The 5058-nt window shown below is 45.6% G+C and overlaps 1 non-coding gene across 1 annotated transcript; it reads left to right on the top strand.

Moving 5' to 3' along the window:
- Nucleotides 1–3400: 3400 nt before the first annotated feature.
- LOC112636891 lies at nt 3401–3502 on the top strand. The gene has a single exon (XR_003122345.1). It is a non-coding gene; the product is annotated as a U6 spliceosomal RNA (small nuclear RNA).
- Nucleotides 3503–5058: the final 1556 nt, after the last annotated feature.

Here is a 5058-nt window from a genome sequence, read left to right as displayed (position 1 = left end):
AAACTTTGAAATTAAGAAAGTTATAAACTTCAAAAGATTGCTATTGGTTGAACTTGCAAGAGTATAATAGGGAATCAGAAGAGGACAAAAGAATCCAGTGGTATTCAAATCCTGTTAGAGACCATATGATGTCTGCTTGCTGTTTAGGGACTGAACAGCAAATTGCAAAGAACTCCTAATCATAGGTGTGGTCTAAGTGCCTATTAGAATACCTTGAGCAGTTAACAGTAGCAGCAAAAGTCTACAAAAAAAGTCAGAAACATCCAAATTTGTTGTTGGTCAAACAGGTTGACTTAGTTACTGGCATTATCAATAACACCAGTGGCTAAAAAACCATGATACATAATGATACAATAGAATACATATAATAATCCTTTCAGAACTGCAAGGGATGGAAGGAGATACCATGTCTGTTCAATGCCTGATGCAAAGCTAATGATTAATTCAAGTTCTTTTTGTTTTTCCTCTTCTTCCCTTCCCGGAAAACCAAATAAGGGTCCCAGTGACATTTTGCCTTGGATGTTCCCACTGTTGGAATTGCTGTCAATGATACGTGTGTAGTGCATGAGGACTCAGTTTTCTCCCTGACCTGTAGGAGGGATGGAGGAAGATGGCTCTGGGTGCGGGCAGACACGCTGATGGTCAAACCCTGAGGAGGAGGAACATCCTATGCCTGGGACTGCATCAAAGCCCCTGAGTTACCAGTGATTGTGCATTCCTCTGGAATCCCTCTTTTTCTGAACCCCGGGTCCTAGAATGGCTGCTCATAATCTAGAACAGGGTGGGGCAATAAATAACACATTTGCACCTCCTAGGCCTGAGATGTAAGTTCAGGGCCCTGTGTTGAGAAGAATTGTATAGCTCAGTTGGAAAGCAAGCCATGATCGATTAGTGATGCCATTTAGAACTGGGTTTTCATCCACTAAACACGTAACATTGACAGCAATTCCAACAGTGGGAACATCCATGGCAAAGTGTCACTGGGACCCTTATTTGGTTTTCTGGGAAAGGAAGAAGAGGAAGAAAAAAAAAGAACTTGAATTAGTCACCTGCTTTGCATCAGACATTGAACAGGCACTTTCAGACATGGTATCTCCTTCCCTGCCTTGCAGTAATCAATTATCATGGAGAAATCAATTAGTGATGTCTGCCACTGGCTAGGGCTAAAGGAAGGCAGCACATGCCAGTTTGTGAGAATTCCTATCCATAGTGCAAGACTTGGCTCAAATACCATCTTACAACCATATCCCAAGATTTAGAATTAAAGCAATGTATGAACTAAAGGGTAATGAGATCATCCCTATCTTTGTTTCTATATTTTAGGCAGTTAATTTATTATACTACCTTATATTATAATTTTTTCTTATTCTTACCACCAGATTATAAGCTCCTTGAAGGCAGGCCCTTCTTCTAAATCATCCTTAAGTAACCATGACTCCCCCTCCCTCTCTCTCACTTCCAACTCTAATGCATGCATTCAGGCTTTCTTCTGGTGACACATTCAAAAAATGTTTGCTGAGCCCCTATTAGGGACTAGAAGTGACAACAAGAGGACAAAGCTCAGCTCTGTGGAGCTTGTGGCTCGGCATAAGGCAGGTGCCCAGAAGCTCTGCTGCTAAATCTGCCTGCTGGACTCATTGCATCCTACTCTTAAGGCCTGGTCGGTGGTGACCTGGGCTGTGGCCGAAGCTGAGTGAGCATTTGGGACCAGCACTGGGTGTAGAGCAGTCTTCCGTGGCAGGCCCTTAGTGAGAGGAACTCAGCAGAGATGCTAGCAGAAGGTGGGAGGTGATTGAAATGCTGGAGACCCAGGGGGTCCCAGGGACTAATTTGCTAGCAGAGGTGGTTGCGTTTTCTCAAATCTCTACAAGTTTCTGGAGTAAGCTTGGAAAGCCAGGCAGCCTCTGATGAGTAAGCAGAGGCCGCCACCGTTCAACGTGGGGACTGTAACTGCCCGCAGGTCAGTGCAGAGGGAACACCCATCTGTCCTGGTGTGCAATGATCGAAGGCTTCTTTCCTGGAATTCTCCCCTGCATTCCTGCTTTCTGGTGAGAATTAGTTAGACATTTCACCTTAACCTCCCTTATCAGAAAAATTGAAAGGATAAGACTCAATTATTTTGTATCTATTGAGCTAATGTTTGCATTTCTAACTTCCTAAATCCTCTTACCTAGGCTGCTTGAAAGAAGTGTGTCCTAGACTTAGAATAATGTTTAATTTTTAGAAGATGCCATTCTCTTTCCATGGAAGGTTAGTAATTCCAAAGAAGTCAATATAACATTATCCAGTCCTTCTGTTAACATTTCGATTGCTTTCTTTGTCAGTCTTCTTGTCTCAACAGTGAAGGGTATAAACGTTTCAACAGCTGTGGAAGAAATGTTTATTACCCTCCAGTTAGGCAAAGCGATCCGTCTTCCCCAAAACAATGCTTGGGGTTAAAGACTTGCCTCCCCTTTGCAATTTAGTTTGCGCCTTTATTTCTGAGAATGACTTCAATTCAGGCAGTTGGTAAATCAAGGATCTGACTACCACAAAACCCCCTCCTTCTTGTCCCCTGTGGGCAAAAAGGATGGTGTTCTGGTTTGTGGTGGCTGTTTTGGGTGTGAGTGTTGTTTGATTTTTCTGTAGAGGTTTCTCAAAGAAGCTGACTTGAGTTTTCCAGGTGCCCCAGTCTGTTACATCACTCCTAAGCATCAAGAACAGCACAAAACCTCTGTGCTGCTAGCAATGGCAAGTTAGGATAGAAATCCCCCTGGTAGAAAATCCAATAGGTTCAGGTTCCTTGAGGTTCTCCTCTTTTGCCTCAATCTTCTTTACCTGTTCGTTCCTTCCAGTATGGGAAAATCACCGGAGACACTGCAATGCCGGTGACACCAGGAGACCCCATGTGAGGACCATTCTCATTAGGAGCAGTCAGACCCCCATGGCAATGCCACTTTCATCCCGCATGCCATGCTCAGAATCCTTCCAGGCTCCCCAGTGTCAGTGGGACAAAGTGGAAACGTTAGAGTCCTCCCTGGGAAGGCACAGATGCCTCCAGCCTAGTGTTCTCTCTCTCACCCTCCCGCCCCTCTGGTAGACACATCCTGTTCCTGGCGACCTTGGGCATCTGGGCTTTCCATGTTTTGTGCTGGCATTGGCTTCCAGTGGCCTCCCCGACCCTGCCCTGTGAACATGTCTGACTATGACCCACACTGCAGAGACCAGCCTCTGTCACACACTGAATGGCCCAACCACCTCTGCACACACTTTTTCTCCACCTCCCTATGTTAATTATTATGTACTCCATAAAGGGATCTTGGAGATCATGTAGTCTGACACCCCATTTAGTAGGCAAGAATATCGAGGCCTAAGAGGCAAAAGGAGAGTTAGTTCACATAGAACCCAACGGTCCTGGTGGACGCTTGAGCAGCACATACACTCAAATTGGAACAACGCAGAGAAGATGAGCATGGCCCCTGCACAGGATATCATACAAATTCATGAAGCATCCCATCTTTTTATGTTTATTCCAACACTGTTCATGATAGCAAAGTTGGGAAATCAACCTAAGTATCCATTAATAGATGAGTGGATAAAGAATACGTGGGGCCGGGTGTAGCAGCTCACGCCTGTAATCCCAGCACTTTGGGAGGCCGAGGCGGGTGGATCACCTGAGGTCAGAAATTTGAGATCAGCCTGGCCAGCATGGCGAAACCCCCTCTAAAGAAAATCAGCCGGGCGTGGTAGTGGGCGCCTGTAGTCCCAGCTACTCCAGAAGCTGAGGCATGAGAATGGCGTGAACCGGAGGTGGAGGTTTCAGTGAACTGAGATTGCACCACTGCACTCCAGCCTGGGTGACACAGCGACACTCTGTCTCAGAAAAAAAGAATATGTGCTGTATATACTCAGTCATAAAAGCGAATGGAATCGTGTGTTTTGCAGCAACGTGGATGGAACTGGAGACCATTCTCCTAAGTGAAATAACTCAGAAACAGAAAGTCAAATATCGTATGTTCTCACTTAGAAGTGGGAGCTAAACAGTGGGTCCACATGGACAGACAGGGGAATCCTTGGAGACTTCAGAAGGTGGGGAGGTTGGGAAGTCGGTAAGGGCTGAAAGATTACCTGTTGGGTCCAGTGTTCATTATTTGGGCAGTCGGTACACTAAAAACCTAGACGTCACCACTATGCAACATAGACATGTAACAGAACTACGTTCCTACTCCCTAGATCTATAAGAATAACAAAAATACAGTGGGGAAAAAAAGAGCCCCAGAGTCATTTTTACTACACTGCATTGTCTTTTATTTTGTTGTCTTATCAGCTTTTTTTTTTTGAGAAAAAGTCTCACTCTGTTGCCCAGGCTGGAGTGCAGTGGTGCGATCTCAGCTCACTGCAACCTCTGCCTCTCAGGCTCAAGTGATTCTCCTGCCTCAGTCTCCTGAGTACCTGGGATGACAGGTGCATGCCACTACCCTCCTGCTAATTTTTATATTTTTGGTGGAGACGGAGTTTCACCATGTTGACCAGGCTGATCTTGAGCTCCTGACTTCAAATGATCTACCCGCCTCAGCCTCCCAAAGTGCTGGGATTACCTGCATGAGCCATAGCACCCGGCCCTCTTATCAGCTTTTGTTGCCCATCTATGAATCTGTCTGATTTCTCCAACCAGATTCTCAGCCCTTTGAGAATAACTATGTCTTGTTTCCTTTGTGCTACTACTTATTTCCTTTGTAACAGTCAGCAGAGCCTGTAAAGAAGGATCCTCTGACTGAATTGATGGATAAAAGCTGTGTGCTTTATAAAACAGCAAATCACCAGCACACTCATCTTGGAGACTGTTGTGACACTCAGAACAGGGGCTCTTGAGCTGCTGGTCCCGGAAAGCAAATCGTGCCTTGTCATAGAGCAGACCTGCTGGACAGAGATGAAGTGGGCACTGGGTCCAGTGTTGTCATTGTTCAGTGCAGATGCCGAAGCCCAGCATGCTGAGGTCACACAGGTATCTGGTACCGAAACTGGAATTGGAACAACATCCTGCCCTGTGTTTATCACTTCAATGCCCCCCAGTTTTCC

This window comes from Theropithecus gelada, chromosome 12 (genome assembly GCF_003255815.1).
Source record: "Theropithecus gelada isolate Dixy chromosome 12, Tgel_1.0, whole genome shotgun sequence".
NCBI lineage: Eukaryota > Metazoa > Chordata > Mammalia > Primates > Cercopithecidae > Theropithecus > Theropithecus gelada.
This window is presented reverse-complemented; position numbering and strand designations above follow the sequence as displayed.